The following is a 26763-nucleotide window of genomic DNA, read 5'->3' as shown; positions in this document are numbered from 1 at the left end:
TACTAAAAGTTGAGAGATAATCAGACAATATGGTGGTAGAAAGAAAAATAGCCATTTCCTTACGGATACTATTACTCAGGGGAAATAATTTTGATGAAGTGTGATTCATGCTAGTAAGCAACTTGCTACGAGATTTTAGTGGCATGACTGGTATTTTTTAAAAGCATACATGTTAGGATTAAAATACCCTACTGTGAAGTATGGAAATTTTAGGTGTTATTTTAAATTGAGCTTCTTAACTTCCTAAAGATTAACTGAAAAAATAACATAATGCATTTATTTGAAAGTACATTAATTGTGGAAGATGAATTTATTAAGGTGGGACAATCATTTAGAAAAATAATTGCTACGAATAGCATTTTTTGATTTTTAGTGGATTAGCTCTTTGTAATGTTAGAAACTTACCAGTATGAAATAAATTATGATGTTAAATGTGTTTCTGTAGTTTTAATTAAGAAGATCATGGCAAACATTGCTAATAAGCCCAGAAGAATTTCAGCTAATGTAAGGGAGAAAAAGAAAAAACCTAACAACCTCAACTCAGTTCAAATAACATTGACATCGTGTTGACTTTGCTTTGAAGTATATCCCTTCTATTTCATGCATTAGTATTCCTCAACACTTAGCTTATACTTGACTTTCTCAGAACTTCTCTTTGGTTGCAAATTCAGCACATGGTCTTTTAATGGAACACAGCTGGGTCAAGGTAAAATGAAGTTATCTATTTGTTTCCCAAAGAGTATCTTAAAAGCCATATAACACCTACATGAAAAAAAATACTGAATTCAAATACTTCATAGTAGAAAAGATGTGCCTTTGGTTTAAAAGATGGCATTTTGCCAAACTGGATGATTTGTTTTCATTAGCGCACCAGCTAAACAATCTGTCTCCATGGATTTCCACCCTTGTTTTTGTGTGTGTCCTGTCACCATCAACACTAGCTCCTAGCACAGAGTTAAGAGTTCATTGCTGGGCAGTGCAAGCCAAGCAGTAAGCGGGAGACCCAGCTTAACAAGAAGGAATGTTGCGTAGACCAGGAATGCTGGACCATGTGGAGGCTGAAGGAACAGTTAGAAAAGAGGGCCCACCGGTTGGAAATAAAGTCGGAATAATCCTGAGCATCCAGGTAAGACTCAATCCAGAAAAGCATGCTGGGAGACAGCTTACAAAATGCAGAGTAGATTTAAACGGAAGAGGGAAAGTGGGCCATGTTGTCCAAGGAATCCATCTGATGGATACAAGGCTAGGGAGAATGGGGACAGTGCCCAGAAGCTGAGAAATGGGCTGGCAAGGAAACGTAAACGACGAGTCAGTCAATGAGCTGGAATGTCAGACATGTTTCTTCCCCGGACTTCAGTGCTCTTGGGGAAATAATGAGTAAAAGACAGGTCGATAAAGGAGCTCCAGGTATTTAAGGTAGTTGGAATGAAAGCTCCAAGAGCATATACAAGGGCAAGGAAGGAAAGCTAAGCTCAAAGATGTGATAATAATAATAAAAGCAAATATTCTTTTTTCTCTACTGTGTGTCACACAGTGAACTAAGCCAACTACACATCTTCTCATTTAATCTTCAATATTGCTTCAGAGAGTACTACCATCCCCAGTTTAGGGATGAATAAACCAAAGCTTCAAGAAGTTAAGGAATTTATTCTTGATCACATAGCTAATAAACAGCAGTGTCAAAGATTAAACCCAGACATTCTGACTACCTGTTTTTGCCTAGCATCTGTGCTACTGTGGGGCGGAGGATATCAGGGTATTTTCAGACTTCAGGTATTGGAAGCCTGGAAACATTGATGAATGGCTTGACTTCTTGCTCTTCACAGATGGGATAGAGGAAAGGAGGGAGCTGGGAAGGGCAGTGGTGCACGGCAGAACATGACCGTCATAAATAGAACCTGAGAGGAAGCAGCACGGGCAAAATTTGGACTCTTTCCCTTCTCTCAGAACTGGGGAAAATGAGGATGACTTGTATGTGGGGATACAGCAGGGGTTATGCCATTCTTGATTTTGAGGAAGGAGTCAAGGTAGTAGGTTTTATAGATGGGAGATGAAAATAATGAAGAATTCCAAAAGGTAAGAGCTGAACTAAGTCCCAGGAACAGGGCCGTGATCCTAGGAGTGAGGGAGCAGATCAGCAGGAATGGGAATCTGATTTCTCACTGCGTGCTCAGGAAGTGTAGGGGAGACAAAATGTTTGGGTGGGGCTGAGCAGACAGAGGCTGACCATCATATTTCTCCAATGATTACTGTAAATTTGATACCTATAACCAGATAGATAATGACCTCACATAGTTGTTGTAAACATAAAATGAGATAATATAGGTAAAATAGCTTGATAGTGTCTGGAATGTAATATATATCTAATAAATAATAGTTTTCTGATTTAGAAGTCAGTAAGCCTAAGTAAATAGCTATTTAGTGATAGATTCAGCTTATTGGAATCAGAGTTTTGCCCTTTAAAATATATTGCCTGATCTGAAATTGTTTCACATATTTGTTTCAATAAGATAATAAGAAACAAGAGGGGCAGGGACTATGTGTTATTTACATAGTTATATGTTGCACTACACCTATCTTTATATTTTATATGTAATTCATGAACAGAAAACACTTCTTGTTTGTTTACCCTACCTGAATGCGTGCGTGGGCGCGCGCGCGCGCGCACACACACACACACACACACACACACTTCTTGTTTGAGTCAATACATTAATTCTATCTCAAATATGCCAAGGCTTTATTTTAGAGTCTAAGACACAGTATGTTCAAAACCTCAAAAATCACCTTTTAATTTCCATTTGGCTTTTGTGAAAAGTGTCATCTAATTCCCACAAATACAGCTGGAAAGGTACAATGCAGATTTTCACACACTTAATTAAAAACCCTCCATCGTGTGTAGAAGGAATCTTTCAGAGCTAAAGGCAGTCCAGTCCTGATTTTAGTCAGTCTTTTGTCTCCCTTCTCAGATTAAAGGCGTAATAAGAGCATATAATCGTTGAATTAAAATGTGAATAAGAAATTTTATCCAGATTGGACTATTAATTATTTTCCTTTTGGTTGTCTATCTCTTTAGAGGGAAATGATTTTGTTACTTATTATTATAATATAGGTATTATTTTCTCAAACAACATAAAACTTTTTTCTAATACTTTCACTTTTTTTCAAGACTTGAGCAGAGGGTTAAATTGTGATTATAATGAATTGCTGCATTTAATTGAACATTTTAAAATGTGGCCAAGATTAATGTCACTATAAATCTTTTGCTAAACATAGACATTTTCAAACTACATTTTTATATAAATATAGATATTTTTATACTCTAGAGAAAGTTCTGGTTTTAAGAACTGCCTATTTTCTGATTTCCTCTTCCTCTGGATTGACCCTGATATCCTCAAAATTTCAACAAAGGACTTGGCTGTCTCTGCTCCTTTTATTACATGCGCTCCTTTGGGGAACTCACCCATACTCATGCTTTCAATGACCAAGTGGATATAGCTGACTCCCAACTCTACCTAGCTTGGGACAATTTCTTACTCTGATTATGATGCCATATGTCCGGTAGGCTACCATACTACCTCTCTAGCTGAATATCACACCACCAAATCTTCATGCCCATTGTGCTGAGTTCCTTCATCGCTCACACAGAGAGCATTAGCAGAGCCAATCTCATCTTCCTGATTTCCATAGTGAATGCCCTCACACAAGCTAACATTGTCTTATAAGCAAACTACTCAAACAGACTGACAAAATTTTAGTGTGCTCAGCACATAACTTCTATGATAATTTGCTTCAGTTCTTACTTCTTCACATTATTGCACTGCTCAAGAAGTCCACCCTTTGGCTGGTATAGATAATCTACAATTTCCACGTATTTTATTCATTGTTCTCAATACACAGGTGGTCATCCTATGTATTCCCATCATCCTTGTACTCCCCCTGTGCCCATGCCTACCATATTGTATCATAATTGCTGGTTCTGGTAGGTAGAATAATGCCCACCCCTCTTGATAACTATGTCCTAATTGCCAAAAATCTGTGAATTTGTTACTATTCATGTCAAAAGGGATTGTGCAGAAGTGAGTAAGTTAAGGATCTTGAGAGGGGAAGGTTATCCTAGATTCAGGTGGGCTCTATGTACTCACAAGAGTCCTTACAAGATGGAGGCAAAAGCGGCAGAGTCAGAAAAAGTGATTTCCAAGAGAAGTGAAAGAGGAGGGGCGGATCATGAGCTTGAGGGAAACAGAGAGAGAGATTTGAAGATGCTATGCTTTGGGCCTTAAAAATGGAGGAAAGAGCTATGAGCCAGGAGTACAGGCAGACTCTAGAAGCTAGAAAAGGCAAGGAATGGGCTCTCCTCCCCTAGAGTCCCCAAAAGGAACACAGCTTTGCTGGCACCTTGATTTCAGTCCCATAGGGACCATTTTTGACTTCTGACTGCCACAAACTGTAAGATGTAGGTTGTTTTAAACTGCTAAATGTGTGGGAATTTGTTACAGCAGCAATAGAAAACTAATGCATTTGTTGATTTGTTTTTTTCTCTTACTAGACTGTAGGCTCCATGAGAGCAAGGCCATGTGGGTCTGATTTATTATTACACTCATAACCCAAGAAGAGAACCCAGCATGTTAATGCACAAAATAAATGTGTTAGATAAATAAATGTTTGATATTCCAAATGTGGATTAATAATCCCCATACCTGATCCTTTATTTTCGTTGTGTCTTCCTGCCTGGAACTTTTCAAACTTCCTCCCCACCAATAAATTTCCAATGCTTCTCTCAATGTCTAGATTAAAAATGTATCTTCCCCAATAAGGTTTACCAGACAAGCCATTTTCAAATTTGATCATTTCTCAGCACTGAAATTCCCATTTTCACTTGCTCTTATCATCTTTTATTTGTTGGTTTGCAGTGTGAGTTGTTTTCTAGTTGTTTCCTGTATTATGTTTACCTTTTCATGTAAACTATATTTTTTTCAAATCAAATTGCATATTATCTACTTCTTGAAACCATTTACTATACTTTTGTTTGTAACTTGGTTTCCCAAGAAAGTTTTTTGTTTGTTTTTAAGGAACTGCTGAAGAAAAGTTGACTTTGATTTTCGTTGTTTTGTTGTTGTTGTTTCAGACAAAGAGTCTGTCCCATTTCCTTTCAATACCACTCTGACAACTTGCCCTAGGTCCATGACATCATCTTGAGTGTTTTCTTCTACTTTTGCTCTCTAAATTTTAAAGGTTGGATATACAACTGGCCAGGTTTCTTAAAAAAAATATTTTAACAGCTACATTAGCAAAGTGACATATTTTTGGTAAATTTTTTGTTAAAATATTTCATGGTTATTAAACATATCAGATTTCCTTCACTATTTAACTGAAACTAGAATTATTGTAGTGTAACTCCAACAATCACTACAGTTCGTAAAGCACTAAGGGGAAAGAAGATATTAGGTAACTAGCCAAGCATGGAGCACAGAGTCTGTTGTAAATTTCAAAGGTGAATTTATCACAAATCACTAGATTTAGAACATAAAATATCCTTGTGCATGAAGTATACAAAAAGTACTACATTCTTATATTACACATGCCCTATAGCAGTACAGTAGCAAACTAAGTTTAGGAAAGCTTACCAGCTTTTCCTTCCAGTTATCAAGAACCAAATGTCTGTCTTCAACTATTGCTTAAAACACCATGAGGAAAGAATAACATCCTAAGTACAGATTCAGTTTTATGATGATCACATGAAGGAAGCTATATTTATAATCTCCATTACAGAGTGTCTTCTGGGAGATGGTGAATATAGCAGTCTGCATTTATGCTGTACACTGATAATGATATCATCTTTATCCAATAACCCAAGAAATCAACATTGCTATTTTTGAACAAAAGATAGAAAACAACCTGAAATTACTTAGGTCGCAAATAAGAGTTCTATTTTTAGCCTTGCAATAGCTCCGGGAAGAAATTGGTGAATTTATAGAGCATAATTTGGTTATTTGTGGACAAACTCCAGTTAAAAAATTAGAAAACATTGTATAAAACCATGAATATCAAACAAAAACCAGATAGGATAGGCTGTCAGAGAGAAATTAAGTTCTATACCAAAAAAAGAGAGCGTGAGTTTGCAACTGTCTATAAATACACTAGTTACTAAATATCAGATGGAATAAATGACTTGTTTAATATTACTTAACCGCAAAGAATGTTTATAAAATGTCAACCAAAAATATCTGGTGTAATGATTATATTAATTAGATCTCTAAAGCTGAATTGCTAATCATTAGACCTTCTCCAGAAACTAATAGACATCAAACACTTGTTGTTTTCTACCCATGGAAATAAACTGAAACAAATTTGTGTCAAAGGAGAATCTGAAAACTTACATCATAAAATGCAAGTAGTTATTTTGTACATTTTTATGTTTTATTTAAAAGGACAGAGGTAGAGTTGGGGGCATAGGGAATATGAGGCTCTGATTTCACGTTTGAGCTACTTTTGGTCTAGTCAGTCAGAAGAAGTACTTTGAGTATATTCTGACAGAGAAAAAGAGGGAAGAAAAATAAGCAAAAATGGAGAGGAGAGATGCAGCCATGTGAAGGCTCAGAAAAGAATATATATTCTGTATGGTACACAATTGTATCAGTTGCTTACTGTCTAAAATGACTGAATTGAAAGGAAAATACATGTACCTCTTATCCTTTTCTTCCCCTTAAGCTCAGCTTTAATGATCTGCAGTCTCCTTATATGTAATTAAATAAATAGAAAGATAAGAAAAAAAGATACATATGTAGGCTCTATAATATGATCATTTAAAAGTAAGGTGGAAATAATTTAATTTAGTACGATTATATTTGATCTCTAATATGGCTTCACATCTCACCAAGAAAGTGATTACTTCGTTAAGAAAATTAGAATTTTTTTAAGTAGAACATTTGTGTCTTGGGATCTAGTGCTTAAGATAACCACTTCTTAGGTAGAAGATTCTAGAATCAACTTGACTTTCTACCTCACTAACTGCTATTTCTAATACAAAGTTGGGAGTACTAGGAGATATATTTTCTGGATGAAAGGCAATCAGGTTTATATAACTTAATTACCATTGTTCTTTAGTGTCATACAATGGCCTTTGGATATGAATTTACATTGCCACAAATAAAAGATAGAAAATTAATTTTTGCCTTCTAGCATTAAAGTGGCCTGGTGATAAAATAAACAGGAAAGAATATTGACATCATTTCAAGCTATTTTACTTAAATGTCTAAATATTCTTGCTAAGTTTTCCCTAACTTGAAGAACTGAATATTCCTTCTACTCATAGGTTTAATATAAGTTTGAACATAGATATTTAACTTCTTTTTTGCCATTATTATTTGTCACAAATATCTCATTCTTTATCATCTGTTGTCAATATATGACTGAAGAATATATTATGGCTGCCTTTAGCTTAGATTATTTCATGGACATTTTAAAAGTAAGGTATTTTGCACAAGACTTACTCAGAAATCTGAGCATCCATACATGCTAGCTCTCCCCCTTTTAAAACAACTATCCCCATGTATTGTGCATAAGCCAGTAAATAAAATCTTACCCTATCCATGTTATATCTAAACTTCTTCTTTTGAAGTTGAAAGAACAAATGTAGGAATGGATTTTACTTAATCACTGCTGAATAGCTAAGGCATTTTTCCATCTCTGTTTATGATTCTCCACTTTCTTCATATGAGAGTCTATATTCCCATTACAGGACACCAAAAAGAGAAAATCAAGCAATTAAACAGAAAAAATTCTTAAAGTTCTAAAAATTTTAGCTTAAGAAATTTCCTGAAGTAAAAGATGGCTTGAAACTACTTATTGAAAAAGCCTACTACATTTACTAGAAAAATCAACACAATAGCTGCAGTAGGTAGCCTCTAAAATGGCTCCCAATGATTCCTACCTCCTAGTATTCAGTCCTTGTGCTTTCCCCTCCTCCTGAGTGTGAGCTGGACCTAGAGAGTCACTTCCAATGGATAGAACACAGCCCTCAAGATTAGGGTAAAAATGAATGTGACTTCCACCTTGTTCTCTCTCTGTCTTTCTCTCTTTCCCTACTACTCCCCCAACACACCCCACCCCTCTTTCTGTAGGCAAAGCAAGCTGCCATGTTTTTCATAGTCCTTTAGCCAGTGAGGAACTGAGACCTCCCAATAGCTACATGAAAGACCGAGGAATTGGCTCTTCTGAAGCCAACAGCCATGTGAGCGGCTGGGAAGTGGATTCCCCCTAGTCAACCACTGAGATGTCTGCAGGTCCAGCAACACCTTGATTGCAGCCTGGTAAGAGCTCCTGAGTCAAAGGCAGTCTATCAAGCCAGGTTTGGATTACTGACTCGTGGAAACTGTGAGATAATAAATGTTTTTTGTTTTAAGCTGCTAAGGAAAAGATAACTAACATAATGAATAACACCAAAATGTATGCTACTAAAAATATTGACAACCAGGAAATGACTAAGTGACTTCAGAAAAAAAAACCAAATTGTCATCAGTTTTTAATAGCAATATCTTATGATAAATAAGAAAAGGAAATATGACCTACAATTTTTTTTAAAGGTAGGCTTTTTTTTTATGAGAAAGATTGGCCCTTAGCTAACATCTGTCACCAATCTTCCTCTTTCTTTTCCTCCCCAAAGCCCCAGTGCATAGTTGTATATCCTAGTTGTATGTCCTTCTAGTTCTATGTGAGATGCTACCTCAGTGTGGCTTGATAAGCAGTGCTAGGTCCACACCCAGGATCCAAACGGCGAACCCCAGGCCACTGAAGCAGAGTGTGCAAACTTAAACACTACACCACTGGGGCAGCCCCTGACCTATGAATTTTATATCTAGGATATCAGGGAATGTTTTATCATGAGCCTTTTCTAAGGAAGTTACTATTGCATTAGTTCCAGACAATCAAAATCTTGAGTAAAACATTGACATAAGGGTTCATGCTGAAGATGCACATTGTACTGCAGGAAAGTGTTCTGCTCTGACCTGACTTTTCTAGAAGGGATTTTTGTCCATTCCCATACTGTAACCTGGAAACTCTGTCCAGTTGATAATCTCCTGGGACATGCATCCAATTATGTTGATAGTTTTGTCTGATACAAGTAGGTTTTGTTTTGTTACTCAGTTTTCAAAACTATGAGGTAAAATATTAAAAAAAAGTAAGTAAACAAGTTTACAAAACTGGAGATATGATTTTCTATCCAAAGTGGAAAAGTCTCCTGATTTGTGGGCATTGAGTAGAACTCTCAGGAGCATCTTACCTCAGTGGGAGGAAACACCATCCCCAAAGTGACATGGTTTTGTTCGCACCTAACAAATCTTAATATTAAGACCTGATAAGATCTAATGGTTTCCAAGTAACTTAACAGTATCCCAAATCAAGTCGCAAGAATACTTATAGCTATATAAAAATATCCAGCATCCAACAAGGTGACATTCATAAGTTTTGTCATTCAATCAAAGATTACCAGGCAAGAGGAGAAGTAGGAAAACACAACTCACAATGAAGAGAAAAGTCAATAACTGAAACTGATTCAGGACTGCCACAGGTGTTAAAATCAGCAGGTGAGGACATTGAAACACTTATTATACCTCTATTTCATATGTTCAAAAGTTACTTAGAAACATGGAAGGTTTTATAAAACTACAAATTAAGCTTCCAGAGATAAAAACTACAATGCATGAGATGGAAACACATTGATTAGGATTAATGGCCAATTAAATATTGCAGAATGAAAATAATGAACTTGAAGACATAGAACAGGATATTCTAAGATGAAGTACAGGGAGAACAGACAATTAAGAAAAATGAACAGAGCATCAATGATCTGTGGGATACCTTCAAGCATCCCTAAGGTGTGTGTAACCAGCAGCCCCACAGGAGAGGAGCAAACAAAATTTGAAGAAACAATGGCCAAAACTTTCAAAATTTAATGAAAACTATAAACCCACTGATTGAAGAAAGTTAATGAACTTTGAAGCACAATAAGCATGAAGAAAATCACACCAAGACACATTGGAAGAAAAATATTCAAAAGTAATGACAAAGAGAAAATTATACAAGCAAATAGAAAAAAGGCACACTCCACACAGAGTGACAAAGGTAAGAATTACAGCAAGTTTCTGGTTGTAAACGACACAAGCTAGAAGACATTGGAGAAACAACTTTAAAACACTAACAGAAAAAAATAAAACTGTCAACCTAGAATTTTATACCCAGTAAAACATATTTTTCAAAAATGAAGGCAAAATATGTCTTTTCCAGGCATACAAAAGCTGAAAGAATTCATTGATGGAAGACTGGCCCTATAGGAATGCTGAAGGAAGTCCTGTGACAGAAAGAAAATAGTATCAGATGGAAATACGGACCTACACAAAGGAATAGAGAGCGTTAAAAATAGTAGCTACATAAGATTATTTTCTTATTATTTAAAACTCTTTAAAAGATAATTGATTTTTCATTTCTTACTTTTTTATATTATTTTACTTTTTGTGTGTGAAGAAGATTGGCCCTGAGCTAACATCTGTGCCCATCTTCCTCTGTTTTGCATGTGGGATGCCACCACAGCATGGCTTAATCAGCAGTGCCTAGATCCGTGCCTGGGATCTGAACCTGTGACCCCTGTGCTGCCAAAGCAAAGTGTGTGAACTTAACCACTATGCCACTGGGCCAGCCCTAATAATTTACTTTTTAAACAGAAATAATGGGTGCTATAACGTATGTAAAAGAATAATGTATGACAATAATAGCACAAAGATCAGGAGGAGAGTAATGGAAGAATACCATTCTGATGGTCTAGTACTATAAGTAAAATGATATAATGTCACTTGAAAGCAGATTGTGAAACAGTTAAAGATGCTTATTATGAATCCTAAAGCAATCACTAAAATAGCAAAACAAAGAGTAATTGCTAATAAGCCAATAAAGGAGTTAAGCTAGAATCTATCACGGTTAATATTATGTCAATTTGGTTAGGCCATAGTACCCAGATATTTGGTTAAACAATACTTTAGATGTTTCTGCGAAGTTATTTTTTAAATGAAATTAAGATTTAAAGCAGATTATCCTCCATAATGTGGGCGGACCTCAACCAATCAGTTGAAGGCCTTAATAGAAAACAAGACTGACCTCTCTCGAGGAAGAGGGGATTCAGCTAGCACACTGCTTTTGGAGTTGAACTGCACTATCAGCTCTTCCCTGGTATTCAGCTTGCGGGCCTACACTGCAGATTTTGGACTTCTGGCCTCCACAGTTGTGTGAGTCAATTCTTTTCAATCTCTCTTTCTCAACTGTGTGTGCGTCTCTATGGAGAACCCTGAATAATACAAAATTAGTTAATTTAAAAGAAGGCCAAAAAACAGGAGGAAATGATAAATAAAGAATAGGTGGGAAAAATAGAAAACAAAGGGCAAAATGATAAATTAACCATAGCAATAATCACCCTAAACGCAAATAGTCTAAATAATCCCAATAAAAGACAGAGTTGTTAGATTAGATTTAAAACAAGACTCAATGTTATGTTCCCCACAAGAAACACACTTTAATAATAAAGACACAAATTGGTTAAAAGTAAAAGCATGGAAAAACTATAATATGCTAAAATTAAACAAAAGAATAATGGAGTAACCATATTAATATCAGACAAAGTAGATTTCAGAGAAAAGAATGCTACCAAGAATAAAGAAGTTGTATTATAAAGAAAAAGGTGTCACTTATGTACTGAATAACAGAGATGAAAAATACAAAAGCAAGAGCTAATAGAAATGTAAGGAGAAAGAAATGAATCCACAATTATAGAAGAAATATCTCAGGAAATTTCCCAAATGTATGGACATGAGATAACACAGTTCCACGTAATACATACATTGAGGGAGAAAATCAAAATATACAAAAAACAGTTTTGAGTTGAATAAAAATGAAACACAGGATGAACTTAAAGCAGTATTTTTGAGAAAATTTATCATACTAAATGCCTATATTAGAGAAGTAAAAGATCTCAAAACCTTGATTTAAGCTTCCTTCCACCTTAAGCAACCAGAAAAGGAAAGCAAATTAAACTTAACAAATAAGATAAAACATAAAAAAGATCAGACCCACAGCCAGCGGAGTAGAAAACAGAAGAACAGCAGAGAAAATCAAAGGCATCAGACGCTGGTTATTTGAGAATATCCAAAAAACTGGTAAACTGCTAGCCAGACTGATCAAAGGGGGGGAAAAAAAAGAGAGGAGACACAAATTATAAACATCAGAAATGAGAAAGGGACCATTCCTTCAGTTTTTGGAAACATTAAAAGGATAACAAGGGAATAACATGAAAAACTTTATACCAATAATTTCAATAATAGATGCAATGGGAAAATTTCTTGAAAGACATAAACTATCAAAGCCCATTAAAGAAGTAGATAAACTGAATAACCTGGGAAATTTCTAGGAATAGATTTAATGAAAAGAGATGCGCAAATCCTTTTAATGAAAACAACATCACACTGAGAAATCTGTCAGAGTAATGCTGTTGTAGGGTTCAGTGTGGTGGCTGGGGTTGAATTGGGGGTGGGGATTTTAGTAGTGGTAGCAGAGTTATGGATTCAAGAACTTGGAGATAGAGGGCTGGAAGGGAATAGTCAGAATATCTCAAATGAGACAGAAAATAGTAAAGGAGGAGTCTCTTTGGAGGAAAATCTGATGAGGAAGAGTTTGAGAGAAAACAAAGAAATTTAATCACAAGACAAGTCAAGTCAACATAAGACTATTTTCTGTTATATATTTCATAAAAACTTTCAAGGTAGATACAAATTCATGCGCCTGGAATATTTACAGTAATATATCTAATATTTTTGAGTGCTTACTCCTTGCTGGGTACTGCGTTAAGTGTGTATAGGCCTGGGGTTCAATTATTCCTCTTCTTTAGGAGGTGAAAAAATGGAGATTCAGAGAGTTGATAACTTTTCCTAAATCAAAAAGAGTCTGGATTCTAACAAATCAGATGATTGTGACAATGAGGACAATGGTAACAAAAAAATCAACTTCGAATGTTCCAGCACTTTATGTTTATTATCTTGTTTAATCCTCACACAACGTTATGAGATAAAGTACTATTTTATCTTCATTTTACAGATGAGGAAAATGAAATACAGGGTTTAAGAAATTTTCCCGTATCACCAACGTTTACCCACTCTTTTCACTCTAGGAAGACTTGAGGGGAAATGATCTCCTTGGACCAGTGTTTTGCACTAGCTTGAGGAATAAAGTATTTTTATTGTCAAAATAGTGAATTATTTAAGTTACGTATTTTTATAGAAATTTTATGCAATTTATTCTTAAGTTTCCAAGACATAACAATAAATGCTCCAATTAAATAGCAAGTTTATAAATTATTCACTCAGTCTTAGACTGAGGATTTCTACTGAAATTGTTTGAGAAAGAGATGCTACCACATGGACAGAAGGGCAGCCTAGTTATTTGGAGTGACAATTTTTCATAAGAACAAAAAAGGAAAAAAAGGCTATTTTTTTGAACCTACAATAAGGGAAGTACATTACATATGTTACTAAGTCCAGTAACAAGCTTCTAAGGGGTGTTATTATCCTGATTTTACAAATAAAGAAACTGAAGTTCAATCAGATGAATTTTCCTTTTGAAAACACACAGGTCGTAGGTAGAGTCGGGATTTGCACTATTTGGGTTGGTGTGACACTTAGTCTTTGGGTTTCTACCACACTATCAAGCTTTCCAAAAGTTTTTGCTCCATAAGATAGGTTTTCCTTCAAAAGGAATAATCCATTCAAGCTAGTTTAAAAAGAAGTGATGGAATGTTTTAAAAGCAAAGAAAGAAACATACCATGGTCACTTAGGACTTTGTGATTTCTTTTTTTTTTTTTTGAGGAAGATTAGCCCTGAGCTAACTACTGCCAATCCTCCTCTTTTTGCTGAGGAAGACTGGCCCTAAGCTAACATCCATGCCCATCTTCCTCTACTTTATACATGGGACACCTGCCACAGCATGGCTTTTGCCAAGCAGTACCATGTCTGCCCCTGGGATCCAAACTGGCGAACCCTGGGCCGCCGAGAAGTGGAACGTGCGAACATAACCACGGCCCCTATAATTCTTAATGAATGATGAGGAAAAGCAGCATTAAGATGATATGAACAGTGGGACTTTGTCCCAGAAAACCCTGATTGATTTAAGCTAATCAAGCCCAAACTTACAAATCAAATAAAAAACCATGAGTACCGTACCCTTAAAGTTTATACATTTGCCCTATATTTGATAGTTTGAGTTATCTGAGTTCCTCATTTATGCTTAAATAAATGAAATATATTCATATAACATGAAAAGAAAAAAGTGATAAATAACATTTTACTCACTGCTGAAGGAGTATCCTAAGTCATGTGGATAGAGCTGTGGGATCAGCTTTGCTCACAGTTTTTATTCTCAGTTTTGCCATCCTTGGATGCACATCCAAGCTGCCAAAATTTGGAAGAAACCCCCCGTCACCAAGTGGCAGAAAATGGGTGAGCGAGGGTCTGGGAAAAAGTTCTAGGCCCCACTTGCCGAAGCTTCAAACAGTGATGGAACCATCCCTGTGGTCATATGGCAAGGATCCCAGTGCTGTTAGGCATGGATCAAGATAAGAAAAGGAGATGTCTTCAGAGTTCAGGGTTTTAGAGACGAAAGTGCCTCCTCAAACTCTTTCAGGCAACACTTCAATTGCTTATTTCCACAAGCTTGACCTAAGCAGAAAAGTCCATCCAGTTAATCTCACATTCATCTTAAAAGTAACCATGTTTCTTATTCACCTTTTTGGTTAAAATAGTATAAATGTATCTATTTAACAGTAATTAAATAGTTTCTCATGAAGGCATGTTACACGTATTTCCAATAGACGCAACTTAGAGCATAGCCTTAGGGTGCCGAAGAACCAGAAACAAGGAAGAAGGCTTACGTATTTTCTGTTTTGGCTGCACATGTCAAATTGTATTTTTCTCCTCTACCAGTTACAAATACAAGAGAGATTCAGCAAAAAATTATAAAATATTTATTTGCAAATATACTTTGGAAGATATTAAAAATTAATTACTAATTTAAGAAAAACAAATGTTAATTACAATAAATAGTTTTCCTTCTGACTAGCTTAAGCATGCAAGCTACAAAAGTTTAGATAATTTAAGATCGTAGCCAAACATATTCCAAAATATTCCGATACATTTTAAAAACGTATACATTTGTATGCTCACGCTCAACTTTTAAGATAACACCTTAAGATGATATGCTAGGATCAGCATACGTAAGCATTAATGTTATCTGTAATGGTAACTTACATTGCTTTTCCTTGGAGAATTCTTCAAAGAAAGTTTAATATATGTATCTTTACTTTTTCACATTTTTTTTCAGAAATCTTCACTGAGTATTATGCTTTCTTGGTGACTTCCAACACTTTATTTTTCTCAAGTGATTCTATAGCTTTAGAAAGGACACAATCCAATTTCTTATAAAATGGCCTTTGTTATAAAAAATGTCCTCATTTCCTTCTGTAGAAAAGATACACTAAAAATAAACCTAGCTTTCTTATTGCTTTCTCATCCTCTTTACTGTCTCTCTTCCGTTCTCCTGGTGATTGATAGCCATACAGGCAGCTTTCTTTCACTGTCTTTGAAAATTGTTTTCGTTATTTACAGCGCTATATCTAGAGCTTGTATTTTCTCCGTTTTAAATATTAAATATTTGATTTTCAATTTTCAGAATTTTTTGCCAGCCCAACTATGCTATGCTTGTTTGTCAAAGGATTAAAAAATAAATTAATTAAAATAAATTGAAATTTTTATATTCTTAGCAATAAATTATACTGGTTACTATTGAATGTGGCAAATACTCCATTTAGCTCACTTAGCACCCATTACAACTCCCTTCTACCCTGCTTTCCTTTAGAGTAGATACTGGAAAATTCAATCCTGACATCCTAGCCTCCTTTGAAAGCACTGGGGTTACAAAGCGAATAAGGAAATAGTACAGGTGAGAGGCAACTGGTAAGTTGGCCGCTAGCAGAGAGTGTGGTAAGTGCTATGGTGAGAAAGTACACGCACAATGGGCTCTGGGAGGCATATTCACCACTAAACACTCATTTCATGTCCGCAATTTCTGGAGATAAGGTGATATAAACACAGTCAATTATTGCCATGTGCTAAATGCAACGCATGTCATGATAGCCTGGGGTTTTGCTCTGAGATGGAAGTAGGGAAACCTTTCCCACTTCTTGCTTTACTACCTGATTTTTGGGGGAAAATTCTAAATGGCACCAGAACTCATTACAAAACAAGAAACCAAACTGATCATCTTTCTTCCATAGTCAGCACTTTATTTCCCTTTTTTAAACTTGCTGTCAACAGATCCTTGGAGTCATCCCAAGCTCACTTTTTCTTTCTCCATATCTAGACTGTCATCCAGTTTCGTTAGTTCTTCTTGGTATTGTACTGCATTTTTCTCTTCTAACTTCTTTCTTCTTCCCACTGAAGTTGTATTAACCGAGGATCTTATCACCTCCTTCACAATTGTTACAATAATTTCCTGTCTGATCTCTTGGATGCTAGTGTCTCCTTTTACCCCCACTTCTATCCTATTTTGTGATTACTTTTTCTAAAGATCTTCTCAAAGGCCTTAAATAAGAACTGATGTCTGGATCTGGAAATACAGTGGTTATTGGCAACCTTGATGATGGTCTCAGCGGAGTTGAAGGAGTGCAAACAGAGAAGTAGAATGGTTGAAGAGAGAATGTGAAGAGAGGTGTGAATATGGCAAATACAGACAAATCTTTCAAGGAGTTTTGCTGAGAAGGGAAGCAAAGAAAAGGAGCCAAAGTTGGATGGTGGATGTGAATTTTAGTTTTCAAAAATTTTTATGGTTGAAGATTTACATTTGTGCAGCTGAAAATAACTAAATAGAAAGGGACGTATGCGGAGGTGAATTGAGATGGAATGCACCCGTAGGGTGGGGATGATTCAGTGGCAGCAGAGAGGATAAATTTATTGATGAAGGAGAGAGAAGGGATAACCGCAGGAGCAAAGTCAAACCTAAGATGAGTAGAGGTAAAATGTTGTCTTTCCTGCTATTTATTTGTTTATTCATTCATTCATTCACTCACTCACTCATTTATTTAATCCTCTTGCGAGGAAGCTAGCATAACCTGGAGTAAGAGAAGAAAAATGTTGATCAGAAAATCTTTTCCATGTATTTCACTGGTTCTGCCAATTAGAGCTCTTAAAAAAACAAAAAGGCCTTTCAGGAAGGTTAAGCCTGGCAGCCATTCAAATCTACCCCCTGTATGCATGTGTCTATGTGTTTACGTGTATTTTTGTGTTTGTGATTAAATTTGCTGCATAGTTTTCTTTAATTGCAAACAACAAACACCAGATCTGACTAACCTGAACCAGGACAGTTACTGAAGGACCCTGATGGGAAGCCACAGTACAGAGCATGCAGCAGTGGACAGTCAAAGCAGCTCTGAACAGCTAGGAGCAGGAGTGACAGGAAAGTTCCCATAAAGTGGACTGGTATAGGCAGTGTCTGCCAGATGATTATACCCAACCCATTTTATTTTTATTTATTTATTTTCTTACATTTTTTCATAATTTACCTAAGGATCAAAGTTTGCAGAAAGAGCATCTAGTTGGCCTAGACTGGGGCACAACTTCCAGGTGATCGTATGGGATGGTGAGAGGGAAGAATCTTCCAGAAAGAGGTTGCAGGCCCCATTGAAACTTCCCTACTGGAATGCATTGTCCTTTGACCATGACTACTCAGCCTGATGGAGAAGTAATTGTTCAAAAGGAAATTGGCGTGTTCTGTGGAAGGGAGAATGGAAATAGAGGCCAAATAAATGTCTATTCACGGGCCTGGCTGGAGAATGGAATGGACACCCAGCGGTATGCAGAGAACCAGCAAATGTCTGAAGAGAAGGAGACAGACACCTTCAGGACATAACCAGAGTTTGTGGGAACTGGAGGGGAGAAATCATTGTCTTCACCTTCTCTGTCTCTGTCATCTGGGTGTGTGCCTCAGCATCATGCCTTAATGCCTGATCCACGCTTTTTCCCAACTATAAATAAAGTGATAATAATCTGCATATTTCCTTGTAATATTGGTTCCTAGACACTCTGGGTATTCCAGGCCTAAGATCTCAGTGTTTAGGATTACTTTCTGCTTTTAAGTTACTCCTCCTTGCTACGGCTGATGATACACCATTTCATGTCTGTATGTGTCTCTGTGTGTGTTTTCATCACACCCTTCTTATAACCCCTGAATTCATTATTATTATTGTCTTGTGCATGTGGACTGCCACCATAATAACATGTAATTCTTCAGAAATAAGGTATGGCTGCTGAGTAAGGGTTAAAAATTGGTCGTTGCAACTTAATCAATACATGGGCTCATTTCTGCCGTCTCCCATCCTCCATCCTTCACATTTGGCTTTGGTGATAAGTGGTTTTGGAATTTTACAAATTAACACTCTCAGGTAAATTGTTAAAAAGAAAACACCACAGGGGCCGGCCTGAGGTTGAGTGGTTAAGTTTGCGCGCTCCCCGTTGGCAGCCCAGGGCTTCACTGGTTCGGATCCTGGGCACAGACACAGTACTGCTCATCAAGCCACGCTGAGGCAACATTCCATATAGCAGAAGGAGCTACAACTAGAATACACAGCTATATAGTGGGAAGCTTTGGGGAGAAGAAAAAGAAGAGGAAAAAAGAAAAGATTGGCAACAGATGTTAGCTGAGGGCCACTCTTTAAAATAAAATAAAATAGAACACTGCATTACAAACACCTGTGACTATCATGGAGCCAAGCCATTTCTTTGATTTTGATTTTTTAAAGCACTTTTTAACATTAGAATCAATCAAATTAACTATAAAACTATTTAATGGAAAGACGCTAATTTAAACTACCATTGCAGTTACATTTGTTTTATTTTGAAACCTTAGAGCATCAAAAGCAGTCTGCACTCAAAAAGGCAAAAAGAAACGCATTTTATTGAAAGCATTTGTCATCTATGATCTTTAATATTAGTTTTTCACACACACATGTTGGAGCCCGTACCCCCATTAGAATCTGGACTCTGGGATGGCAGAATTGTATAACGTAAATCTTTACCCTCAAAGATCTAGCATAAAACTTTTTAAAAATCTTTTTATTTAGAAATAATTTTATATGTACAGAAAATTTGCAAACAGTAAAAGTGGTACAAAAATGCAGAAATATCAACAGTACCCACATACCTTTTACCCAAATCCAACTTTTGCCCAAAATATTAATAATTTACCACATTTGCTTTATTATACCTGTGTGTATGTGTGTGTTTTATTGTCTGAACCATCTGAAAATAAGTTGCATGCCTCAAGGCCCTTTACCCTTAGAAACTTCAAGGCGTATTTCCTAAGAGTAGAGATATACTGTTCCATACAACAGTGGCGTTATCAATTTGATAGCACACTTTTGTGTAATCTGCTGTTTGTATTCCAGTTTAGCCAATTGACCCAATAATATCCATAATGGTGCGTTTTTCTCTCAGTACAGAATCCACTTTAGCATCAGTTGTGGCATTTAGTTATTATATCTCTTTAGTTCCCTTTAATGTTGAACATTTCCACTGTCTGTCTTTGTCCTTTTTCAACATTAACATTTTTGAAGAATAAACTCTCTTTTCTTTTAAATAGATAGCTTCTCATTTTGATTTTGCCTGATATTCTCTCATGATTGTGGCTGGGATAATGCTTAAGTGATGTTGTGCTCGTCTCTGGGTATCGCATCTGGAGCCACACGATGTCCATCTGCTCTTCATTGGTGATGTTAATTTTGATCATCCGGCCAATATGTTGCCCAGTTTCTGCACTGCAATGTTACCAATCAGTGATCTATGGGGAGACTCTTTATGCCACATAAATATCCTGCTCTTCATATAAATTTCCTCCTAGATTGATCATCCATTGATGGATTTTGCTTGATCCAATTTTTACTATGATGGATGTAAAATCCTGGTTTTCTGACTCTACCACTCTCTTCATATCCGACATTTGCCTCTCCCTTCTATTATCTATGTGTCTGTCATCTATCTGTCTATCTATCTATCTATCCATCAATAATCTATCTATTATTGATATGAACTGATAGATTTCTCTTTCTTCCAATGGTTTAAAATTTTTTACTGTTTTTAATTATTTTTGCGCTCAAATTGTCCTGGATTTGGGCAGTGGGAGCCCCTTCAACCTGACTCCTACGTCTTTGTCATATGCCCCTAACATTTTGTAAGCATTTTACTTTTTGACATCAAAAGATGATCTATGCCCCAACCCTGGCATCACTCATTGATCTGTGGAGCCCTAGTTGCTTTCAGTGGAGATGGTATTAGAGACCACAGTCTGAATGCTTGGTGTTGCATAATGATTTTGTATGTATGAAACATCAGTAATCTCTTTTTGTGATAATGATATTATGGTTAATGATATTTATATTCAATTACTTGCTTACATATCAATGAAATTATTTGGATATATTCTGTGCACAATATTTTTTTTTTTTTGGTATGAGATTGGATAACAATTTTCATATGGTCAAAGTTAAAAAACATGTTTAATAGAACTACAGTCCTATGAATCTATTTTGTCCCAAATCATAAGGTATCTAACCACAAGCTGCCTTGGTGATAATCTCTTCACAAACGGGTCTTCCGTGGTCAGGCTTTGCTGTCTGCTGTCGGGTTTCTTTCGAATGAACTCTTTGCTTGGTTTGGCTGATGTGGACACTGAAGCCTGAAATAGAGGAAAATGGGCTAATTTTTTAAAGTTATCCTTGCTTAAGAGGAATGAGTCATTCTGGATGTGAATTACACAGGGCCATAGAAAATATACAGCCTTTCCTTCTCTTTGCTGCATTGAAACAGTCATCTTAGGAATCTTTTTTCCCTTGTTTCTTGGCAAAATCACGAGGTACTAGAAACCTGGCTGGAATAAAATCTTGTGGGTAGATGTTCTGAGGTAGCTTCCAATACAGGTACAGCCTTCCTTTCTCCAGCAGCCGGGGAAAAGAGACAAGACTGGACTGGGTTTTCTACAACCATGTATGAATAGCATCACACATAAAATACAGATGGCTTTGTACAAATTCTGTCTTTTGATTACAAGTTTGCCTCTTTTCATTTTCAAGCTACTTTTCTCAGTAGTGTTATGAAATTGTCTGAAACACAGGAAAAAGTTCTTGGTTTTATTTTCAATAAATTGTTTGCCTAAGCTTTCATAGAAACTTTCTATCTTCTTTATTAGTTGAAATAGCTGTGTCCCCATTTTCATTAAGATTTTCAAAGCAACGATCAAGTTAAAATATTGAGAGTTTGATGAAAATCACTTGTATCATATAATTCTGGAAGTAGAAAGGTTTTTTTAATGTTACTTTAATAAGCACCTTTCTGTTGCTGTGTGTTCTGGTAACAACCTGACATATTTATTATTTATTTTTTTGGTATCATTAACAATTGCCTTAGCATCTTCTTTCATTTTACTTTATAGCATCTAAGAGTTAAACTTTAAAAAAATCATTTTTTTCAACACTTAAATGCTCATAATTCTTGTTTAAAGTTTGTTGGGATTGTAAAAAGACTACAGTATAGGAAAGACCAAACTGAGTATATGATAGTAAAATGTATTATAATGATATAATGTATATAGTAATAAAGTGACTGAGAGAACACTATAGTTTTCTCTAGATTTACTAATGCTTATATTTTAAATTCCCTGTATAAATCTTCAAATCATAGAGTAGTAAAATTAGAATAAAACTTAAATGTCATCCAACACCAATCCCTAATTGCTGTCTGATTAGTCTCCTTAACATTGCAGGCGTTCATCGTCTAACCTGCTTGAACTCCTTCCACGTTGTTGAGGAACACACTAATTTAAGGAGCAGTCATTTCTAGACAGAAGCAATTGCCAGGAATTCTTGCCAGAATTACTGAATCAAAATTACCCTGTTGATCAATTGCACTCATTGGTTCAATTTATATTTTCTAAGACACTAATATTTTTAACCTATGTGTTTTACGAAGGCAGATCTTAAACTACTTAAAGCTACCCAGGCCTCATTCTTCTCATTCTATGTACATTATTGTAGACAAAGATTGTTCTATTGATACATATTGATCCTAAAGCCTTTCACGTATTTCAGTTAAATAAAAATTTTTCTTTTCTATCATTTTCCAGTTGACTATTTGGACCCAAGTATAGGATTTTCCATCTAATAATATTAAATTTCTTTTTACTGGATTTGTTGTATCATTCTAGCTGCTTTAAATATTTGTATACCCACATTTGTTCATTCAATGTTTTAGCTAAACCACTTTTTAAACAGTTTACAAGTTCCTCGTACTTAAAATATTTTCACTTGGTTGCCATGACACACTCTCCTGTTTTTCCTCTTAACTCTCTGACTTCCCTTCCTTAGTCATCTCATAAGTTTATCTTTCTCTGACCATCCCTAATATTCCTCAGGGTCCCATGATAAGCTTTCCTTCATTCTCAATCTACATATACTCTCTAGGTGATTCTATTCATTCCTCTAACAAGGTTCTTAAACTAGAGTCTAGAGAGCGGCTTCAGGGGGTTCATAAATATTGCTGTGCATATGTTCATTTTGTACCATAGCATTCATCAGATTCTTAAAGGCAAGGACGACAAAATAATAATAATAATAATAATAATAATAATAAAATAACAATAATTACAATAGGTTGATCTATGTACTGTTGATTCCCATGTCGGTATCTTCATTGTAGTCTCACTCCTGCTCATCATTCATCATACTGAATTCCTCATCTACCCTCCAAACTCCAAACTTGCTTTTCCTTCTGTGTCCTCACTCAGTGAATGTCACCACCATCCATGCAGAGGCCATAGTGGAAACATCAAAACTTAATGACTCTTCCCCTTTTCCTTCCTCATGTAACCCATGCAACAGATGCCGGATTTCTATCAACGTTACCATGTCAATATTTCACGATTCCTCCATTCCTACTAGGAAAGCCACTAATATCTCCTGCTCCTGTGACAGCTTTCTGAGTGGGCTCCTTGCTTCTAGATGTAGCCTCTCCAATCTGTTCTCCAGCCCAAAGAATCTTTCTAAAAACAGAAACTGATCATGTTATACTCTAGCATTAAAAACCTGAATTTGTATCCATTATTTAAAGGATAAATACAGACCATAGCTTTACATAAAGGGTCTTATAATCATTCTCTGCAGGATCATCATGTATACTCCCTCATTCTCAGTCTGTATTCTAGTCATATTACATTTCTTCGTATTCTAAGATATCATGATCCTGCCTCTAGAACTTGGCAGATATTACTCCGTATACCTGCAACACTTGTTTTTTCCCCCACTTACTCCTCTTACTTATTTTCATGACTCAGGTAGGGCATCACTTCCACTAAATTAGATGATATGCCTGATGGATGTAGACTAGGTGAGATATGGCCACTATGTAAGCCTACAGCTCTCTGTACTTTCTCTATCATAGCACAGTCTAAGAAGCTTCATCATCAACTCACTTTCTCATAATCTTCCAGAATATACCTCACCTCAAACAGCCCCAAATAAACATATAGTTGAGTAAAATCAATCCTTATTGTGCAAATAGAGCTTCAAGACAAGCCTTGTAGGCACACCCTCAACCAGATTGCCAACACTAAACTTATCCTGTGAGGAGATTTTGGAACTTCCACTGACATTTCCTCTACTTTATTTAAATGTATTTATCTGTTGCTTCTGTCGGGCTGCAAATGGTCCAATGGCAGGGACTAAGCCCACATCACCTACTGTTTTATCCCTAATACAAGCCTGGCACAGTGCTCCATGAATATTATATGATTCATAAATTTTCTGAGTGTATCTATGACTTCTACAATTTCAAACAAAGCTGGGCTGAGGATCAAAGTTTATAGGAGTAACTAGAGATTTCTCTTTACTTGATATCCATTCACAATGCCCCTTAGATAATGCAAGTTAACAAGCTACAAATCCTAATTGTAGAGTTTTCTCCATTGTGACCACACATCCATTATTAGAAATTTTCTCAATGCCTTGATGAACCCTACATGTACTCTGCCGACAGCTGATATTTCTCCTAAATCTTCAAAAAATGAATAGAATGTTAACAGCTCAGACTCTAAGGGCCGGCCCTGTGGCCCAGTGGTTAAGTTCATGCTCTCCGCTTCGGTGGCCCAGGGTTTCACTGGTTCAGATCCCGGGTGCAGATGTGGGACCGCTCATCGGAGGGGGAAGAAAAAAAATAGATTGGCAATAGTTGTTAGCTCAGGTGCCAATCTTTAAAAAAAACAATTCAGACTCTGAAATAGAGCATCATCCACATTCTGAGGAATTCACAGGATATTTAGGGAAACATGTATGTAGGCAAATACATCACAACATCACATGGGCCATAACAGAGATATGAGGAAAGTGATCTACAAGAATAAAGAAAAGCACCAGACTGACTCTGCACTTGGTCCACCATGATTGATTCCTTGTGTGTACCCAGTCCGGTTTCTAGTGATTACTAATTTCCTTTCCACCAGCTCAGATCTCAAATAATTAACCATTTGCTCTAGAGCTTTGCCTTAATTCTTTGACAATATAACAAGGTTGAGAAATAAAAGAACAGAAAGAAAAAGATGATACATCTATGGTTTGTTGAAGGCAACAAACTTCTGAAACTTTCTGAAATCAGGATAACATTTACTTTTCTCTACTATCTCCTTAGTGATTACCGATGGTAGCCAAGGACTCTCTGTGACAAGTCCTCTCAGTGCCTTAGAACAATTCATCTGAGTCCAGAAAATTGGATTCATTTTGAGTAGCTTGGTGCTCTCTTACAATCTCTTCACTTATCTTTCAGTTTCAATTCCCTGTACCCAATGCATTTTCCACTCTTTCCAGTCTGAAGATCATTCTCTTTGACAGGGAGGACAGAAATAAAATAGGAGATTCCCATTTCCTCTCTCTCTTTGTCTTTCGTTAACTTTATACCATCCGCCCATAGTCAGTGGAATTACTTTTTAGTTTTTTCCTTGCTCAGGACAGAACTAACCATGTTGCTATCCTCAGCTTCTTCTGAACTTTAGTCTTTATGACACAATACTAATCCTCTGGTTGGATACTGAAAGTTCACATATTTATATTTCCTTAGTTGTCACTTTTTTTCTGAGCAGATAAAAACTTCTCAAATAATATAACATTAATTATACGTTAATTTGTAGATACTAAGAAGTCACTTAGTGGTCACATTGTACCCTGTTTTACAGATGTCTAGCTAAGGTGTTGTATGGCTAAATGATTTTCTTCCAGGTAACATGCTAATTAAATGGACAGGAGATGCTACTCAAACTCATCTTCTGGTTCCAAGGACACTCCTCTTTCCAGGAGTCTCTTGCTCACCTTTTCATCAACAACACAGTTATTTTCCCCACAGAAAGCACTGCAACCAGTTTATGTATCCCTTAAGAGACTTTCTATACATATACAAGCAAATACATATGTGCATACATACATATTTTTACACAAAAGTTAGTGTATTAATCTGCTCAGGCTGCCATAACAAAATATCATAGACTGGGTCAGATTGGGTGGCTTAAGCAACAGATTTAAACAACTGTTGTGGAAGCTAGAAGTCTAAGATTAGGGCGTTGGCAGGTTTGGTTTCTTCTGAGTCCTCTCTCCTTGACTTGCAGATGGTTACTTCTCACCATGACCTTGCATAATTGCCACTCGGTCTGTGTGTATTGTCTGAGTTCTAGTTTCTTTTTATAAGGAAGTAGTCATATTGGATTGGGGCCCCCATATGACTTCATTTTACTTTAATTACCTCTTCAAAGGGCCCATCTTGGGGGCATAGCGGTTAAGTTTGGTGCACTCTGCTTTGGCAGCTTGGGTTCGCAGGTTCGGATCCAGGATGCAGACTTACACCACTTGTCAGCCATGCTGTCATGGCGACCCGCATATAAAGCGGAGGAAGATTGGCATGGATGTTAGCTTAGGCTAATCTTCTTCAGAAAAAAAAAAAAGAGACCTATCTCAAATACAGTCAAATTCTGAGCTATGAGGGTTTAGAACGTCAATATTTGAATTTTGAACTTTAACACAATTCAGCCTGTAACAGGTAGCTTGCTAAAATCACAGTTGTCATCTTATTTATCCTCTTAAAAATATATCTTAGACGTGTTTGATCTCTTAAGATACATAAATTTCTGACTTAAAAAATCTTAATCATTCCGTTAATGATGAAAACAAGTTTCTTTGAAAGTTTTTGCAACATCAAAAGGTAATTTAATAAATAATATTAAGCATAGGACATATTACACACATAGATACCTGTGTAGGATATATTCCAATAGCAGAATACGGATAAGGGGAAAAGATAACATTGGTTTCCAAAAATTTTTCGAAGTAGTGCTAAATTGCCTTTTATGTAGTTGTATTGATTTATGCTTTTAGCATGAAGTATAAAAGTGCCTCTCTGTTATCAAATTGTTTAATATTTGCCAATACATATAAGTGAAAACTGTATCTTGCAATTTTAATTTTATATTTCCCTTACTATAAATGAGGTCAAGTGTCTTTTCGTATATTTAGGAGTCAAATGTTTGTATTTCATTTCTGTGATCTGCCTTTTCATGTACTTTGCAAATTTTATACTGTTTTTGAATATTTT

At 36.1% G+C, this 26763-nt stretch overlaps 1 long non-coding RNA gene across 5 annotated transcripts in view; it reads left to right on the top strand.

The window, feature by feature from the left end:
* Positions 1-952: 952 nt before the first annotated feature.
* LOC139085048 (uncharacterized) overlaps positions 953-26763 on the top strand; it is a 188345-nt gene continuing 162534 nt past the window's right edge. For all 5 annotated transcript variants that reach the window (XR_011543036.1, XR_011543035.1, XR_011543039.1 and 2 more), the window contains exon 1: positions 953-1126. This is a non-coding gene — a long non-coding RNA (uncharacterized lncRNA). The remainder of the gene's footprint in view (positions 1127-26763) is intronic.

This window comes from Equus przewalskii, chromosome 8 (genome assembly GCF_037783145.1).
Source record: "Equus przewalskii isolate Varuska chromosome 8, EquPr2, whole genome shotgun sequence".
Lineage (NCBI taxonomy): Eukaryota > Metazoa > Chordata > Mammalia > Perissodactyla > Equidae > Equus > Equus przewalskii.
The sequence above is the reverse complement of the archived record's forward strand: the minus strand, read 5'-3'. Positions and strand labels throughout refer to the sequence as shown.